This window comes from Miscanthus floridulus, chromosome 15 (genome assembly GCF_019320115.1).
Source record: "Miscanthus floridulus cultivar M001 chromosome 15, ASM1932011v1, whole genome shotgun sequence".
NCBI lineage: Eukaryota > Viridiplantae > Streptophyta > Magnoliopsida > Poales > Poaceae > Miscanthus > Miscanthus floridulus.
In genome coordinates, this window is record NC_089594.1 from 61,742,026 (window position 1) to 61,762,382 (window position 20,357).

A 20,357-nucleotide genomic window follows, 5' to 3' on the forward strand; every position below is an offset into this window, starting at 1 on the left:
GAAAGGAGTGTAGCTAAGTTCGTGATTCAGAAAAACATACGAAGGATTAAACAGCAACAAAACTTTGCAGATTATCACTACCTGACGCCGTATAGATGTTTTGGACGAATCAATCAAACCAATGCATGTTAACCACGTTGAAACGACAAATCCACTGATATATTTACCAATAATTAGAAAATCTTGTCCTAGATGCATGTGTTTACCTAAGCCGCCGCCGCCGCCGCTGCCAGATCAATCGGACGACGACACGTCCGCCTTGTCTCCGTGCTGAGAGAAAATAAACAAAGTACTAGTAACGCAGCCGGTCCTTCTCCATCACGTACTGCATGTATCTCTATTTATTTGCCGCTAGTTGCCCTACTAGGATGCAATTGGCCACAATAAGGTTTTCCTTATTTTGTTCGAACACATGCACAGCGTGTCTGTCGTCCACCATACAGGAATTCGATCGGTCACGCGTCTGTCGCCTGGGGCGGGCCTCATCGGCACCTGGACCGGCCCACACCGCGCGCGCTAGCACGGCCGCAGTGAGTTCTTCCCCTTTCGGTACGAGTACTCCCTCCGTCCAGCAAAGAATGTAATTTTACCATAGTATCATGGTTTCGTATTTTAAGTTCGATCAAATATCAATATTTATGATATCAAATAAATATCATTAGATTAATTACGAGATGTATTTTTGTAATAAAATATTTTGGAGCTATAAATGTGAATAGTATTCAGTAGAAATTTGGTCAAACATGAACCACTTTTGATGGCACGCAATCCATAGTTGCATTCTTTTCTGGATAGAGGATGTACTACTCTTTAAGGAAACCGCAAAGGTTTTGAGTCGCCGACCGTGGCCACATCATCATTTTTACTTTACATCATCGGATCCACGGCGTGTGTGGCCCTTCTTCCTTCCTGCCCTTCTCCCGCGTTTGCATGCTTACTAACCACTCGATGGGCTATGGGCTAGGCAGCTAGCTAGTGTGGAGTGGAGGGCGAGGTCAGCGTCCAAACCTGAACAAACATCCTATAGATCGAGTTGCTTTCTATAAAAAAACAGGTGCTAAGTACCTAACAGTGAGGTTACCTAAACCCCTAGATTAGCATCGTGACAATGCGACTAAAACCCCATAACTGATTCTCTTAATCAATCAGGGTCCAGGGACTACACCCATTGTGTGCGCTCGCGCGCCCACACTAGATAACAAGAACGGCCCATCGGGCCCACGACGGCCCACTTCCCAAATGGCCTCGGTGCTTGGGAGAACTCCTCAAAGCGAGACCACACTTGCGTCCCCACGCTCGGGGGCTAGGGAAGTTCTCGAGCCATCCCGGCCTCGGTAGGTCGGGACCGATCAAAGAGGGCTAGGATTCGTGGACCTCCTAGGTACCTTCTCGATAAACCATCCATTCTCGGCGATGTATGGAATCTTCCGCCAGGCTTTGACAGAAGCCCAGAGCGTGATACACGTGCAGAGCCGTAGACCTACTGAAGCTCTATCTCCCCAACCCCGTGAGGGAATGTTGCCCACTCTCGATTCGGGGCAATGCCCAGGCATGACGCAACGTGACAAAGGGGTCGTGTGCCGTCTCCGTATGAGGGAGGGGATGGGCGCATGGGTCCCTCCATTTGTCTTTCATGAGGAAGCACCCACCCTATGGCGTAGATCGGATACCATGGGGGAGGATGAACTCACGTGACACACAATAACATCTTCGCGCTTTCATGGTCAGCTCCAGGCTCCTACAGTCAGTGTCAAGACGATGCAACATTGTTGGTCACGACCACCAGAGAAGCGAACAACGTCGAACGCCTCCAATGACTTGAAGATTAGGACATGAAACCCTAGCGCTCCCTCATTGGCCGCTGCCTCCAAGCCGGGTCGCGAGGTCGATGCCTCCCTTCCACGTCGTGCGCCCAATGTCTCCCTTCCACATCGTGCAGCCGCCTCCTGCAAGTGCCACCGGGCCACTGCCTCTGGTGAACTCCACATGCTGACAAGCCTCCATTCTCCCGACCAGCAAGTAGATGTTGCGCTGCGCTGAAAGCGCATGTTGCAAGTGTATGTTTCAATCGTTTTAGATATTTTAGAGGTATGTTGCAAGTGCTTCATACGGATGTTGAAAAAGTATATCGGGATATTGCACATGTTGCAAGAGTATGTTCCAAATGTTTCATCTGTTTTTAGTCTTATTTGCAATAAGTATTTTTCATGTTGCAAGTGTTTCATGTGGAAGTTGCATATTTTGCTGTGGCCATATATGTATGTTGCAAGTGTATTGTTCAAAATGTTTCAGATGTTTTAGACGTATGTTGCACGTATTTTATCTGGGTATTGCATATGTTTCACGCATATGTTTGGAAGTGTTTCATCCGGATGTTGGATATGTTTCACACATATGTTGCAAGTGTTTTATATGGATGTTATATATATTCTACAATGGCTACACACGTGTTTTCCTGATGTTTCGTACGTATGTTGCAAGTGTTTCATCTAGATGTTGCAAAAGTAGATATGGTGTCTCACATGTTCACAAAGCGCGCGCGGGCCACTGTGTGGGCATGGGCCACGGTGCGGGGCACGAGACACGGTGCGAGCATGAAGCAGGCACAGCAGGTGTGGGCGTTCGGACGCTAGCCTCGTCCAGACATCTGGGCGCTAGACATACCGATGCAGTATATTGTTGATCTCAATACCCAAGCCAATGAATTTTGTCTTTGTAATGAGCAAACCAGTATGCAACATCATGTATACTGCTATCAGCCTAGAGAATGGAAAGCTCCTTTTTAGCTGCTTACGTGTTAGGCCATTCACGTCGCTTTTATATTTCTTAGGATTACAGATGGACATACATATTGATTTTTCTGATTCTTTTTTTTTCATTTTAGGTCATTTTTATTTTTATGGACCTTTTTCTTTTGATTTTTGCTTACTCTTTTGCTACATATTTTATTTTTCTAATAAACGAAAAGCAGAATTTGATTTCAATACCGAAGGCAATGAATATTTTATTTTTATTTTTCTGGACCCTCGTGTGTACTCCAAACAATAGTATTGCATATGAGAAGTTGATTTTGGTGGTGTTTAACCCAATAACTATTTGTATAATTCTTGAGATAAATCACATGACTGCAATAAAAAAGGTGTTTGATATCTTATTTAATAACAAAATAACATCTTTTTGGTGGCACTACAATTTATTTAGTTAGATTACCCTTTGTTAATAAAACTTCACTTTGAGTATACCAGAAAACAATAAGGTTTTCTTCTGCAGGAGTTTTACTTTCCAAATAAATTTATTCGGCAGGAGTTTTACATTCTAAATAAATTTATTAGTTAGAGAAGAAATGACTCGTTTCATCAAATATTCATACATAGAGCGAATAAAAATTTATTCTCGTCTATGATGATTCCAAGCAAAAGTGGCCTCATCATATGTTAGGTCGATAACAAATTCTTGCACTTTTACATGTGCATCCAATCAAGCTCTCACTGCACACCAAAGTCTTGCGTCCACACGCTGAATCTTTCCGTATCAAAAATAGAGCACTACTGACCGTGTACTTGGACAAGCGCACCAACTTTTCCAACACGATTTGGACCAAAACGGACACTGTACCTACCTGACATCGAAGTAAAGACTTCATAGGAGGGCAAGGCAACATCACAGATTCACAGTTCCAGAGCTGCATCAATCTTTGTCTCTGCCAAATCAACATCCTAACGTGTGTGAGAGAGAGAGATCCATCCAAGTCTGGAATGGAGACTGCCTTGTCAGTAATTTTTGGTGAAATTGCCCATCGATCGATTTCATTCCTCATCAACAAATTCTCCAAGGAGGCAGCTGCTCTCCCACCTGATGAGAACCTGCGCCGCGTGTTGATGCGGCTTGGCATCATCGTTGAGGAAGCAGAGGGCCGGCATATCAGAAACCAAGCCATGCTACAGCAGCTCAAGGTTCTGTGTGAGACCATGTACCGAGGCTACTATGTACTGGACAGCTTCAGGTACCGAGTTTACAGCGGCAACGATGGCCGGCGTGGACGTGTGAGTCACTCTTTTGCCCTCTCTAAATTCAACCCTGCAAAACGCATTCAGTTGTGTGGTGCAGCAAGTAGTAATCATGATGAAAAAGAGCTATGTTGAGTGCTTGCCTCTTTGGAGATAACCATCACTAACGCTAGTGAGTTTATCATGTTTCTCAATGGTTGTCATCCCTTGTACCGCCGGATATACAGCACGTACCTGGTTATGGAGAGGTGTATGTTTGCCAAGGTTCTAAATCTCCGGCTATAGCCTCTCCTATCTCCGGCTATAGCTGTTTGAGAATGATTTAGCTAAACTTTTTCATATACAAGTTAGCCATTAGCTGCCGCTATAGCCCGATATAGCCGGCTATAACCTGTTTTTGGACATAGAAAGCTAAATGGCTTAGCCGGCTATTTAAAATGTTGATGTTTGCCCGCCATGTTGAAATGGAGCACATCATAAACTTTCTGATGGAGAAGGGCTCTCCAGGCACTCAGAATTTGGATGTCCTGCCGATTGTTGGTCCCATGAAAGCCGGTAAGAGCACCCTTATCGAACACGCATATGCAACGATGAGATGGTACGCATGGCCTTCTCCCAGATTGTGTTGTTAACAGAAGATGATCTGGATGAAAGCCTTATGACTTCTATAAGACATGGTGGCACGGTAAAGCATCGAAGTAGTCATGCCTTGGACAACCAAAGGCTTTTGCTTATTGTTGAGCTAAATGGAGATGTTGATGAGGCCACATGGAGTAACCTATATTCATCATGCAAAAGGTATGCTGCAAATGATAGCAAGGTCCCAGCCTGTTCGCTTGCTCGTAAACGATCGTAAATTTCCAGCCGGAAACAGTGTTTTTCTCTCACACTAAACCAGCCAGCAGTAAATAATCCACGATACGATACGGCCTCCCGAACAGGCTATAATATGCAGCCGCTCTGACAAGATTGAAAGATACGGAACAACACAGCCTCTCAAGGTGGAGTATCTAACTCAGGAAGCATACTGGTACTTCTTCAAAGCTCTTGCATTTGGAAGTGCAAATCCCGAGGAAGAACCGAAGCTCGCATCTATGGCTGTGGAGATTGCGGCTTGCATAAGTAGTTCTTTCATAGCCGCCAACTCGATGGCTCGCATCCTCAGAACTAATTTCAGTGCCGAGTTCTGGCGCATGTGTGTGTCATGGGTCAAAGGAATTAGGCAGCTGAGAGATGGCCGCATATTCGGTGCACATCCGGTTAGTCCTTGCCAAAACAAGAAACCAGCATATTCTACAAGAATAAGCAACCCCAATGAGTATTGCTGGATTTTTGACGATTATCAAGTAGTTTATGCTCGCGATGAAGTTCGTCAGGAGATAACACTCCAAGAGGTTTTACTAAGGGATGATGTACCTCATGGGAACTATGATGTCCTGGCGTGGAGATCTTCCATACCACTTCACAGTTGCTGCATTTTTAGATGTGGGGTAAATAACAAGGCGCCAAAAATGAGTGTCCAGAAGAAACGTACACATTCCTGATACCAGCCATTGATTTGATTATTTGTTTTTGTGTATGTGTATGTGTGTGTGAGAGAGAGGGATAACATGTCGTGTCTTCTCTCTCTAAATGTGATGTGTTATATGTAAGACAGACAGACATATAAGATGATCAGTAATCATTTGTCCTTCCATTACAGTATCTTCACCTAACCTTCTACGATCTAGCCATATTGCTTGTCAGACTAGAGATTCAACTAACAGTTTATTTTTATTATACTGTTCAAATGATATTTGTCAAGGAATCAAACGGCCAGTGAAGATAACAGAAGCAGCGATCCACATCACCGTCTAACATAAGCAGTCCAATTTGCACTGAAAGCAAAATCCATCCATTCATCCAACTACGGCCTTGTTTGGATGTTGTCGGATTCGCATCATCCACGTGTGTTGGGGTGGATTGGAGTGAAACTTGAATTAAATTTCATCCAAATCCACTCCAACAAATATGGATTGATATGAATCCGACAACATCCAAACAAGACTACTATGAAAGTCCACCCACATCTGCCACCTGACTGCATGCCTCCGACTCCCGCTGCCTCCATGCGCCTACACAGAAACGCCTCCACCCACCTTCAAAAAAGAAAATAAAAGGCTGTTGCTTCCTTCCTGCCGCTCCACACCGTCGGTGGAAAAGAAAATGCCGCCACTTCGCCACTGTCCTCTGCTGCACCTGCTGCTTGCTGTGGTGCTCCTCCAACCTCAGCTCGAGTTTCTATGTTGCTCCATATTTTTTTTAGCCTTGTTTGGATGCACATATATTTATCTCAATCCACATGTATTGAACTGGATTGGACTGGAATTAAACTAAATTTTATTTCATTCCAACACATGTGGATTGAGATGAATACACATGCATGGGGCGTCTTAGCGCCCAAACCATAATCCTGGGCCAATGATTTCCCGCCTGTCTGACCGCGAGATTTCCGGCCCGCATCCCCCCGCACTAGCAGCCTACGCCTGTCTACCCGCGAGATTTCCGGCCCGCACCCCCCGCACTAGCAGCCTACGTTCCAGACCGCAATTTTTTTTTGCTTGCCTCTTCCTCCAGCTAATTCACAAAAATAGTGAGATAGAAGGGTTTGAACCCAAGACCTTATAGTCTAGGATGTCATTATCCTACCACTATAACATATCAATGTTTGTGATAAATATGAAATATTTTTATTATTAAACCATATAAAATCATATAACGTAACAAAACATATACCACGACAACATCATAGAACGTAACCAAAAAAATTACGACGGCATTATACAACATTTATATCGTTGAACATCACATGTATACTACGTGAATATCACCGAATATATCATAGAACATCATTGTATACTACGTGAACATCACATGTATACTACGTGAATATGACAAAATAAATCATAGAACATCACATATATACCACGTAAACATAAAAAAGCATCAAAGAACATCACATGGATAACACGTGAACATAAAAAACATAGAGCATTACATGTATGTGAACATCACAAAAAATATAATAGAACATCGCATTTATACTATGTGAACATCACAGAATACATTATAGAACATCATTGTATACTATATGAACCTAACATGTATATTATGCGAATATCATAAAATACATCATAGAACATCATAAAATATATCTCAGAACATCACATGTATACCATGTGAACATCACAAAACATAAAATAATTAATTATAGTAAGAAACAAAAAATGAAAATAAAAAAAATAATAGAACATCACATGTATGACACGTGAACAAAAAAAATATCACAAAACATCGCATGTATAACATGTGAACATCACAAAAAACATAAAATATCACATATATACTACATGAACATCATAAGAAACATCATAGAACATAACATTATATACCACATGAACATCGTAAATAAATCATAAAACATCACATCTAAAATAAAAAATTCAACATAAAAAAATAATTAAGGTAAAATAGAAAATAGAAAATAAACAAATCTATCTAAAACATGAAGACAAAAGAGGAAACAAAAGAAGAAAAAATCCAAAAAGAATAAAGAATAAAATAAAATAAAACAAACATAATAGTTAATTATAGTAAAAGCAAAAAAAGAAATACAATAATAAAAATATAAAAATAAAAAATCACATGAAACGAATGAAAGACGGGAAATAAAAAAATAATAAGAAAACAAAAAATAAATAAAAGAAACATAAAAATTAAAAATTAAAAACATAATAAAAATCACATAAAACAAAAAAAGAAATATAAATAAAAAATGAAGCACGAAAAAGAAAAAAGAGAAAGCAAAAAGAAAAAACAAATAGAAAAGAAAAAGAAAAGAAAAGAAAAAGGAAAGAGGAGAATAAGGAAAAAAGAAAAGAAAACTAACGTACCTGCTCCGTCTTACTGCGGAACCCCGCACGAACGCTCCCATCACGCCGCGTTTTCTCGTGCACCTGCCAGCAGGCGGCTCCGGTCCGAATGTTCGGACCCGAAGATTTCCGCACATATATCCAAGCAAGGCCTTAGGGAACATGAGGGGTTTTGAACCCCTACTGAAATTTTATTGAAAGGAGAAGGCGTCTAGTTACAATCATGAGATAAAGGATAAAGAAAGTCGAAAAGAAAATCATAAAAATTACACAAAGGCTTCTAGCCATAAATCTATATGGGGATGGAGCTTCATTTTTGCTATGAGAATAATCAGAGCAAATTCCTTCCTGAAAACTTGTCTGCACCTTTGTACTGAGTGAGGAATATTCTTGAAGATGATATCATTTCGCATGGTCCAGATAGACCAGCACATTGTGATCAAAACCTCCATGAAGAATGGCAGCCAGAGTTGTGTCTTGAAGCTTTCAATTATGAACCCTGTATCTAGACCAGCAAGCCATAGAAAAGGGGCACTCAAACAGGAGGTGAGCAAGATCTTCCTCAACATTTAGGTTATAGGGAACGCCATTATAATCCATGAGGTGCATGTTTTGCCTTCGGAGCAGAGCTTATGCAAATGTTTCAATAATAGGCTCTCATTCTGAATAGTTAAGTTGAGAACACCAAGACCACCTTCATCTTTAGGAAGGTAACCATTGGCCAGGTTGCCTTTGGAGGCATTTTACTATTAAGATCTGAACCGGCCCCTCCATAAACAATGTTTTCTATATTTGTCAATCTGCTTGATCACAGTCTTAGGGAGTAAAAAGCTACACATAGCAAAAGTTGGGAGGGCTATGATTACTGCATTAGTGAGCTCTAGCCTCCTTGCCTCACTTAATACAATTATACACAACGTATTCGAGAAAAAAGCTCTAGCCTCCTTGCCTCACTTAAAGTTGGCAACCCTAAGTAAGTAAAAGGCAAGGTACCCTTTGAACATCCAAAGTTGGCAGCTAGGACCTCTAATCTTTATGTAGAAACATTAATAGGGACCATCATAGACTTATCAAAATTAACTCTGAGGCTAGTGGATTCAGCAAAGGAGGAAAGGATGTCTTTAGGTTATTTAACTCATTGATATCACCATTCATGAAAATAAGGGTATCATCAGCATATTGTAAAATTGGGAAATCCTCATCACTTGGCAAAGTTATTGGTAAACTTAGCTGATGATTGATGCTTGCATTGTTGAGAATTGTCTAGACAAAATCTGTAGCTAAGACAGAAAAACATAGGTGAAAGAGGATTACCTTGCCTAACTCCTCTCTCATAACGGAAAATTTTCCCAGGTACTCCATTGAGAAGAACAACAAATGTGCCTGACTGGAAGATGGATCTAATCCACTGAAGCCATTTGGGAGGGAAGCCTTTATGTTCCACAATTTGGGAGGGAAGGTGAAAGAGGATGCAAGGAAGGGGCTACCATTTGCCCCTTATCTCATGTTTGTGATTGAGAGTGACCGGGTATACCTTTGTGAAGGATGGAGTTCACAAGCCTTATAGAGGATCGAAGACCCACCACTCAGCAGTTGGAGACACAGTTACCTCCACCTCTAGACAGCAGCTAGACCTTCAGCTTTTGGGCACACCTCTCGCTCTTTCTTAGGCCATCGGAAGAGCAAGCTATCTCGGATGATCAAGGCCATTTTCTCTACCTGCACCTATGTTGCGACTCAAGCCTACGAGGCACAATTGGAGATCTAAGAGCTTAGGGAGCACGCAAGACTTCCATAGAGAGGCCCTCATCCACCTCCATAGTTCAGTGACATTTCCGAGTTGTCTAAAAACAAGGACGTTGAGGATGAGGAGCAGCAGTAGACACCTGTTGGATCATCAAGCCATTCTTTGTCTCATGCTACATGATTTATAGGCTTGACTCACCACGTTGGCAATGCGGTGATCTCCGACTCTGACGATGATGAAGATGGTGACGACAATGGTGACCACGACGACATCCCATTGCGTGACCTTTAGCACTGAGTTTCTTGTGCCTTCTCTTTCTTTTTCTCCTTTTTGGTACTTGATGCCAAAGGGGGAGAAATTGAGGGGGTACAACTTCTCGACGCCATAGAGGAGCTCTACATGTCATATCCAGTTTGTGAGGTTGAGAGTGTTAGTTGAGACTGGTTCTCAAACTCTTTTGGTTGGTTGTATTGTATACTTAATTATGCTACCTATGGACTTGTATGTATGTGATATGTTGCTTGTCGTAGTTGTTCAAGTTCAATGCAGTAGCTTAAAATTGATTGTTAGATATGTTGGTGTGGTGCTTGTTTGTTTTTTCACTAAGTGTCATTTTCTGTGGCAGTGCCGTGCATGGCATGTTCAGTGTCTTTTTGAGCGCATAACTATCATTCGCATCACATTTGTTCTATATGACATAGTGTGCAGCACCGCACAAGAGCATGGATATAGGGGGAGCCCCATCACTTAACTCAATGTGTGAAACATTGGCCTCTTATGCCAATTCAAGAAATTCAAATCTTGTTTCATACATTTAGGGGGAGACTCTAAACCCATGGATCGAAAATCTCAGTTTATATTTCATTCCATTCTAAGCTTAAATTGTTTTGTCATCAATTACCAAAAAGGGGGAGATTATAAGTTCAATCAAGACATAATGTGGGTTTTGTTGATGATGAAGGGGCTAAACCCTAGTGATTCCTTGAGAGATTGGCCACCAATTCACAAGAGAGCTTGCCATCTTGAGCTTCAACTCCTAGAGCACTTGGTTCACATTCAAGCCGGCGTCTTGGATTTTGTTACTCTCAGAGCAAGGCTCCTAGACGGCTAGCATCACCCATAGAAGCACTACATCCTCTTGCAGGTCCTCCAGGAAGTTTGTAATCGCCCTGACATTCTAGTAAGAACTCTCAAGCTAGAGACTTGGTCTCTTGCTTTGAGAAGAGGATAAGATTTGGTGAAACCCAAGCCTTGGTGGCCTCCTCAACAATGTGGAGTAAGCAAGCCTTTCTGGCGAGATGAACCACGGGATATACCTTGTCCTTGTGCTCTTGCCGTTGGTTTTGTGCTCTACTTTGTGTTGGTTCTAATATTAGGGTTTGCTCCCAATCTACTTGTACACTAGCTCACTACCTTGGAGAAGTGGTGGAATAGGACCTATCTACTACCAGGAACAAAAGTATTCCACTCGATCTACTTTTCCCTAGCAAATAATGAATTATAAATTTGAGTTGTTCCAATACGCGAAACTGCCGCAGTTGTACCTGGAACTTTTGTGTCGCAGCAATTCTGTGCACAAGTGCAACAGTGCCACGCCTATTGCTAACCGCTGCATTGAGTTTAATTTTTAAACAGACCTATTCAACCCCCCTCTAGACTTGCCTGATCCTTTTTAGCTTCATAAATGATTTTGCATTGGGAACCCAACATCTTTTAATAGTTTCTTTGTCTCTTACATTTTTCTCACTTGGAACTCTTTATTTTCTTAATTTACTCGTGCGTCTAATTTACTCCGATCTCATGAGAAAAACACCAGATAGGGAGCGGATATGGAGTCTCTCGACTGTGGAAACTCACGAGTTGGAGAGGATATTTGACAAGTTTTATTTTTAAGGGGAGCTCTTTTACCAAACCGTTGGAGGAGTTTTTCCTTTTTGCTAAAAAAATAGGGAGTTGTTTTCCAAAACTCCTTCAGATGCTCTAAATGATTAGCCGATTCCACTAGTACACATGTGGCCTTCAATCCCGGTTGGAAATGGACTTCCAACCGAGATTGCAGACCCGGGACTAAAGGCTAGGATCTTTAGTCCAGGGTCACGCAACCAGGACTAAAGCCCATCCTTGAAACTAAAAAAATAGTTTAAATCCTAGAGACCTCTTCTTGCGATGTGTGAGATTCAAACCCAAGACCCCTTGCCTCGCGCGTAGCTTACTTACCAACTCAACTGCACACAACACGTGACAAAGTCTTGGGCGCTCTCCTTTTGACACCGTGAGGGACCTTTAGTCCCAGGTGGGAGACCTTTATCCAAGTTGGTGACACCAACCGGGACTAAAAGGTCACTGTTACCAACCGGGACTAAAGGATAGTCCTAGTTGGTGTTACCAACCAAGATAAAAGAGTCTTCAGTGCCTGTGAAATTTAGACCAAACACAACCGAGACTAAAGGTGCGAACCGAAAGTCATTTCTCTACTAGTGTTCCTAGTGCCCACATATATACATGTGTATACGGTAACTCTTTTTTACAACTCACACACCACACACACCGTAAAATTTTTTACATTCGCGCCTTGGACAAAAGAAAAATCTGACCTTATACTAGTGTAACCCTAATCTCCAAGGAGGGGGGTAGTCAAGAGGGGTAATCCTGAGCCCCTGTCATCACCCAGAGATGCCTTTCGTCACCAAAACTCATCAATGTACCAACAAGATTAGGTGCTGCTCCATCAAACACACAACGATTCCGATGATTCCAAAGAATCCAAGCACCAAGAATTATAGTGGAATTAACCCCGTCCTTGACTAAGCCGCTGGCTGCTTCATCTACCTTTTTCCACAATAATACAAAGGAGGTATCACTTTTTTTAGACATGATAAGGACTTCTGATCTCGTTACCTTCAAAAACCAACATCGATTTGGTTAATATGAGGAGCCTAACCTGTGCGTCCAATCTAGAATTTATAGTTTGGTCATATAATGGAATTTAAAAGCTCTTCATAGTATCTTGAGATTAACTTTTTTTTGTTTGCAGGTAAAACTTAATGATAATTTCATCAACAAGAAAAGCATTACAAGTCATTGCTACAGAATAGCCTATAGGTCAATGGAACGTTCGCGGTCACAGACAAGGAGATTAACAATCTTCAGGTACATGCAACAATTCTCATGGAGTGATTTTTTTAACGCTATCTTGATTCTGAATTTGATCATCTATCAGGGAAGCTGTGAAAGATAAATTGAAAGCAGGGTTGAGACAAAAGCAGCTAGTTCTGCTGTTATACCATGAATTAAATTTTGGCTCTTTATATGTAAAATCCATTAAAAAGTTTTTATCTAGAAAATGCACCATTTGTTTCTGTATTGATCACGTTTTCCATTCTGTTTGGGGGGGGGGGGGGGGGGGGGGGGAGTCCATTCCAATTGGTACAACCATATCTTGTAATTCATAAAGATGATGTGTTGTATGTTGCTCACTAAGGCCTTCCCAACGCTTCTTTTTTACTAGTATCCCTAAGTGCCACGTAGGATCGGATAAAAAAAATAGGTGCTCTACACTTGTCATAGTGGCTTGCATAAGCTACATATGCTTGGGGAGAGAGAAAGTGGTCCATGCTAAAAAAGAAGAGAGAGAAAATAAAGGTGAGGTATGATGAAAGGAAAAGGTTTTTTTGCAAGCCACAAGTAGTGATAATTTGCATTGTGTGAATAGTAGTCTCAATATTTTCCGGTCTATGTGGATCACTTTATTTATACTAGAACCACTAAGAGTGTTAGCCTCCATTGGTGGTGCCCTAAGGGCCCATTTGGTAGGGATCCATATTCTCGTAGAAACGTTTCGAATCTAGATTCTTGCAAGAAATATTTTGGGTGATGAATCAAAATCACTTTATGAGACCCCTAAGTTTTTGCTGGTAGCGTAGAATATGATGACTCTTATGTTTGCAGTAGTCAGAGTTTGTGCCATTGTTCACACTTGCACTGTCCATGTACATATTTCATCAAATGATCCAAGCATTATAGTGTTCTCTGTGGTGTTTGTGTTTTTGTACAATCAGATGATATGATCCTCTAAGGCTATGCTGAGTCTTAATTCTGTTCTAATTTCCAAATACTCCCAAAAACTACATCTGAGAATTGAGCTAGTTTCAGGGGCTTGGGTTGTTCATATATCACTAAAATTCTGAATCCATCTATGAAGCAAGAGAATTTGATGTTCCTTGCACAGGTTTACATGTTGTCCACATCTCGATACTCAGTATTCCAAATGATTTCATATTAGATCAGTTTCAGGTTATCCTTCAATCCTCAATATGGAGAAAAGGATACTGAATGTATGCTGATACAACACAGTAAGGAAAAAACGTGTCACAGTGCGAATCCACAGTGAGCGTTCATGTTACTATCATTGACAATGCCGCACGGTACGCAGATGATCTGAATGCAAAATGTTGGTCTCTGAAGAATAATGCAAGACTATGATCTGAATGCACACAGGGTCACATGTATTGAGAGCTGTTTTAGGTGCCACATCAGATGAGTACAAAAAAAACTCTCCGTTCATATGCTATGTTTGTGAAACATTTTTTTCCTATGAGAGTAGCGCCAAAGTATAAATTATTACGGTTCATATGCTATGTTTGTGAAACAAAATTTTTCCTTTGAGAGAATTGCCAAGTATAAATTGTACCGATAAATAACTACAATCACGTCATTTCAAAATCTAGAATGTGGTATGGCAAATCTGGAGGAGTTCGGCTTCCCAATCCTTAAACATCCCAATGGGTGCTTATCTTCGCCCTTCTCATCACGATTGATGGATGAAAAATGATGTGAAAATTCGGCTAGAGTATGCCGTTCAACTGTTGGACTCCCAACATTATGCAATTTTGGGTGGTACTAGAGAGCAGTCATTCCTGCAAGTTCACGCAGTTTCTCGCACACGACGAAGGTGATCGTTGTCTGAGGGCCTGATCTCGCAAATGTGGCAAATCCGCTGAAAATATACTAGCTTGTTAGGATGGGAAGCTGTAAAATTAATGCAAGTTGAGTAACTCAAGATTTGTATTAGCTGAAATAGCAAGTGCCATGAAGAATCATGTACTAAAGCACTTCCAATATAGAGATTTAACAATGAAAAACAGCATGAATTTCGACTCCAAATATAATGCTTTAAATAATTCTGACGCAAACTGTGGCTGATAATTGGTGAAGCATTATACTTTGCTGGTCTTTCATTAGCTCATTTTCCAAGATATGCTGGTAAAGCTAGTGTTTACACCAAAATTTGGGAAAGAAGAACGCGGGAACTCGGAGCTCCTAAGATTGTATCATCAGGGAATCGATCAGATGCGATTGATATTAGCTGGTTTTGATGCCGTATTGAAATCGGCTATTTTAGGGATGACGTCAGCAGACAACATCAACGGACTACGACTGGATGACATCAGGGAGAAAATTATGTCGGACTCTACAGAAAGGGAAATATTATGGTCCAAGTTATCTTAAGTTAGGGATGTTTTCTCTTATACTAAAGGTTGTAATGAGTCATACTTGAGTAAGATTCATGTTTAGGTTTTAGATATAAATATTGAACCCCGACTATTGTAAAAAGGACAATCCAATCAATCAATACCAAATACTTTTTCGGCTTCACGCCAACTCTTAGGAGTAGGAGTAGTGTAGATCTCGGCGAGTTCTTCAACAAGCAGGGCTGCATTGGTTCGGCCGACCTCCGGCTTGTCTGTAAGTACCGTCATGGCTTATACCTCTGTTCATAAGGCTACATCGGTCCGGCTAACCTCTTGCGAGCTCTACTATAAGCTACTTATCGATCCTTATCTAGTTCAAGTACGGCTACATCGGTTAAGTTCGACCTCCACTGCTCGAATTAGATTAATGTCAAGTTATCGGCTCTACTAAGGGTGGCATCCTTCAGGTAGATTCATTAAGTTACCGATCTTGCTGATGTCCTTATTGTCATTAGTTTTAGCAATATCAACCTGTTCGATCGAGATCGAACTAGATCGGCCTCACATCCTTTTAGTCCCTCGTTTATCTTGTCATATTACGATGGTTCTTACTTTAAACGACGGATTATGTTTCATCGACTGTCCTACTTCGATCTTGATCGTGCATAGTACGCTGTTAAGCCATGCCTGATCTTGAGGAGGTTTGCTGGCTAGTTGAATCTAGTCTATAGCTCGCTATTAAGGCTGTAACGATCTGAACAATCCCCACTGATGGCACTCTAGATCGGAGTATGCTAGCTGGTAGGCTTGCTTTCAACCAGGCGTGACCTTGACTGTTTGTTATGCTTGCATCGGCTAAATAGCCGATTTCTCGTACTTTAACGCTCATAGTGTGTCTTCATGATTCTGTTAAATGTGAATAGATTTGTTTGCTTTAAAAGGTTTAATCTGTTATCTTTATTATGGCTGCCATCGATCCGGTCGAACCACACTATTAAAGATAATAGATTAGATTTGATGAGTTTATAAACATGTTCGTATTAAGTAGTCGATTGTTCTCATGCTATGATCCTTTTTCTACCTGAATGAGCTATTTCAGCCGATTCGTCTATGCTTTCACACATATAGCATGTCTTTCAGAAAATCTGTCAACGTATAGATGGTTTCATAGATTCTTTGCCTTTAGTTTGTTGTTATCATCATAACTGCATCGATCCGGTCGAACCTCACTATTGATGATAGCATATTAGATTCAGAGCGTTTGTAGATCCATTTGTACTAGATAGTCGATTTTGTTTGCATGTTATATCCTTTCTCGTTAAACTTATCTGCTCAATGTTTTACACCGGTTATATTTATCTAGTTGATGATGTTACTTATATTTGGGCACATTGCATTCATTACTATAAAATCAATTATGACCCGCAAGCTTTACAGTCCTTAACAGTCGATTTCTTCTTGTATCGGCTATTTAGTCGATTTTTCCGTCTGGATGCTCTCGAAGCGGCACACTTGGAACTGTCTGGGCAAAATCGACATGTTCCATCTTAAATTACTAATAAATTTTCTCTCTTTGTCAATTGCATGTCAAATTGACTGGCACGCCTTCGGGAATTCATAGGGTTGGCTGGTCCTACGTTGAAGCCAAGCGGATCTCCAGGCTCATCCCAAGTAGATCCTTCTAGCTTGCTGCGTGTCGACATGTTTTTTGTGACAACACGCGTTCTGACACGCTCGGTGGGACCCCACAATCGTCATGGCAACTCACAACAATAGGGACATCCTTATGGTGCCTTATAAAGACTACCTAATGAAGATAAAGATGTCATCAACAAAGCTATAGAAGAATTCTAGAACAAGTGTTTGTTGTTGGCTACAAATCAAATACAAAATAATTCTGGATCAGCAGTGCAGTACGTGCAATAGCCGATGGGGCAAGTTCAGAATCAAATGGTTAACTTTGGTACATCAGGCCAGATACCATCGTCGACTCAAAAAATAGTGCCATCAGTTCAAATGATTCGTAGAGATACAGATCTTAACATCTACAACTAGAGACTTCAAGCAGCGAATCAGCAAAGGACCCAACAGATAGAGATTCTATAAGGATATCATTATGGCACAGATTACAATACCCTTCACATGATTCCAAATCCAGGATATCAAGATACCCAAAATTTTAATCCGCAGATGGGTCAACAATTGCAGAGAAATCCAGATTCAAATGTTGATGAGTTGTTGCTCGGAGTGACCGAGATGATAAAGAATCAGTTCAGTTTGAAACCAAAAGGACAGACCTTTTCGTATAAATGTCCATATCCAGAGTGGTATGATTTGGTCGCTCTTCCTACAAATTACAGGCTCTCGAAATTTACTAAGTTCATTGGTCAAGATAACACAAGTACAATAGAACATGTCAGACGGTATCTTACACAGTTGGACAAAGCATCCATCGAAGAGGCTCATCGAGTTTGTTTCTTCTCCTTGTCCCTGTCAGGACCAGCCTTCACTTGGTTTTCATCGTTGCCGGTTAATTCCATTGCCAATTGGGCTGACCTAGAGAAGAAGTTTCATACATATTTATATACTAGGATAGGAGAAAATAAAATCACAGATTTGACGACCATAAGGCAGAGAACTAATGAATCGAGTGCCGAGTTTTTCAGAGGTTCTAAGAGACCATAAATTTGTGCTTCTCATTGAATCTAACTGATGACCAGCTAGCTACTTTGGTCGTTCATAGAATGTTGCCAACATGGAGAGAGAAGCTACTTGGGCAAGAGTTTGACAACTTAGGTCTGTTGGCTCAACGAGTGGCAGCACTCAATAGCTAAATCCAGAATATACATAGAGATACCCGATTCTAGAAGAGTGTTGTGATTGTCGAAGCCTATAATCCATATTCAGTTGATGACGGCAATGAGGATGATGAAGAGATTACTGCGGCCGAATGGAATTGGGGTAATCAGACAATGACAGTGCCAAATCCTTGGGTAAAAGGAGTTGAAGAGAGCTATGATTTCAACGTCACAAAATCGGACAAGCTCTTTGACTTTTGTCTGAGAAAGGACAGATCAAGTTGCCCGCTAATCATGTTATGTTACCTCCTGATCAGTTGAAGAATAAGAAGTTCTGTAAATTTCATAACGCTACTTCTCATTCTACTAATGAGTGCAGAATTTTCCGGCGACATATACATAGGGCTATTCAGCAAGAAAGGCTTAAATTTGATACACCTCGGAAGATGAAAGTTGATGATAATCTTTTCCTAAGAGATCAGAACATGATTGATGTTAAGTTGCTCAAAAGGAAGACCAAAGTCCTAACATCAACTAGGGCCAAAGAAACTAGAACAGTCGATCCAGAAATGCAAATATTGGCTGATGAATATAGGGAGATTAAAAGGCATTGTGACCAACAGAAGAGCCGATATAAGCAGGGAGAGACATCAAGGAATGGGGCGATAAGGCTGTGTGTCACGTATCGAATTTTGTTGAATAAATGGCAATGATAGAAGGAAAAGGATCATCAGCGTTGGTTAGAAGAGAAAGAATACTAGCATCAACAGGAGAAAGAGATGTATGAAAGAAAGCAAGCTGAATCACATTGGAATTGTCTTTTCTTCAGACATTGTTGGAATGAATGTTTAAAATTACCTACTAGAAATAATTGCCCAGAGTGCAGTGAGTAGTATTGGGAGTTTAGTCAATCTTAAACCAACCGCCGGTCTATCCATGCTCAAGACGAGTATCATCATAATAATATGGATCGACACTTAAAGATTAGAAGTGTTCATGATCGGCTTGGGAAGTGAGTTGTTGATCAAAACAGGGTTGATTATGAAGAAGAAGGTAATGAGGAAGAGTATGTTTGGCAGGAAGGGCAATGGTGTCCAAGAGGTTTGACAAGAAGCCAGAAAAGAAGGGTGCAACGCCTAAGGAACAGAGAGCTAGAATAGGCTTAGGCATCTAGTAGATCTCAGTTGTGGTGTGCTAAACAAACAGCCGATAGGGGTCAACCATTGACTAATATTCAAATGGCTTTTCTGTTACCGTCAGAATTTAGAGCTCCAGCGAATCAAGAAGTCTATTCAGATTTTGATGAGTAAGAGTATGAGAAGATAGTTGCCAAGTTGACAGTTATATAGCAAGCTATATTCGACAAGCCAGTCAAGCATCGGCACTTAAGAGCTTTATATGTAAAAGGTTTCATTGATTGGAAGTCAATGAGCAAAATATTGGTAGATGGAGGTGCTTCTGTTAATCTTATGCCTTACACTACTTTTCGCAAGCTTGGTAAGGGACTAGGAGATCTGATTGAGACCAACATGATGCTTAAGGATTTTTGGGGTAATGCATCCAAGACCAGGGGGCAATCAATGTCGAATTGATGATTGGAAATGAGACTTTGGTCACTACATTCTTTGTCATTGATGGAAAGGGTTCATACAATTTACTCCTTGGTCATGATTGGATTCATGCAAATTGTTGTGTACCATCGACTATGCATCAATGCTTGATTCAATGGCATGGAGATGATGTTGAGCTAGTTCATGCTGACGATTCTATGAGTATAGCAATGGCTGACCCAATGTATTAGGAACTGGAAGACTTCAAGTGTTTTTCTAGCAAACTATGGGAAGGAGGCTTCATTAAAATCAATGATGAAAGCCAACAACTGATCCAAGCAGTCGACTCTGAGAGTTTGTTTTAATGGATAATCCAATAGATGGTACAGATAGTAAACTAGAACATGGCTTTACGTCGGCCGATAAATTATAAGAGATAGATATTAGTTTTGGAGATAGGCCTAGGCCTACGTATGTAAGTGCTAAGTTGGATCCTGAGTATAAGCAAGAGTTGGTGGATCTATTGAAGGAATTTAGAGATTGTTTTGCTTGGGAATATTATGAGATGCCTGGTCTAGATCGATCAATTATTGAACATCGGTTGACAATCAAACATGGATATCGGTCGTTTAAACAAGCTCTGAGGAGATTTAACCCAAATGTTCTTGATGATATCAAAAAGGAGTCTGAAAGATTACTAGAAGCAAAATTTATCTGACCGTACTGATATACAGAGTGGATATCGAATGTTGTTCCTGTGTATAAGAAAAATGAAAAGTTAAGAGTTTGCATCGATTTCAGAGATCAGAACAAGGCTACACCCTTGGATGGTTATCCAATGCCGATAGCCGATATGTTGGTAGATGCAGCAGC

General features: G+C 40.9%; 1 pseudogene; it reads left to right on the plus strand.

Moving 5' to 3' along the window:
- The first annotated feature begins 3,755 nt into the window (after window positions 1–3,755).
- Window positions 3,756–5,551, plus strand: LOC136507536 (disease resistance protein RGA2-like; annotated as a pseudogene).
- Window positions 5,552–20,357: the final 14,806 nt, after the last annotated feature.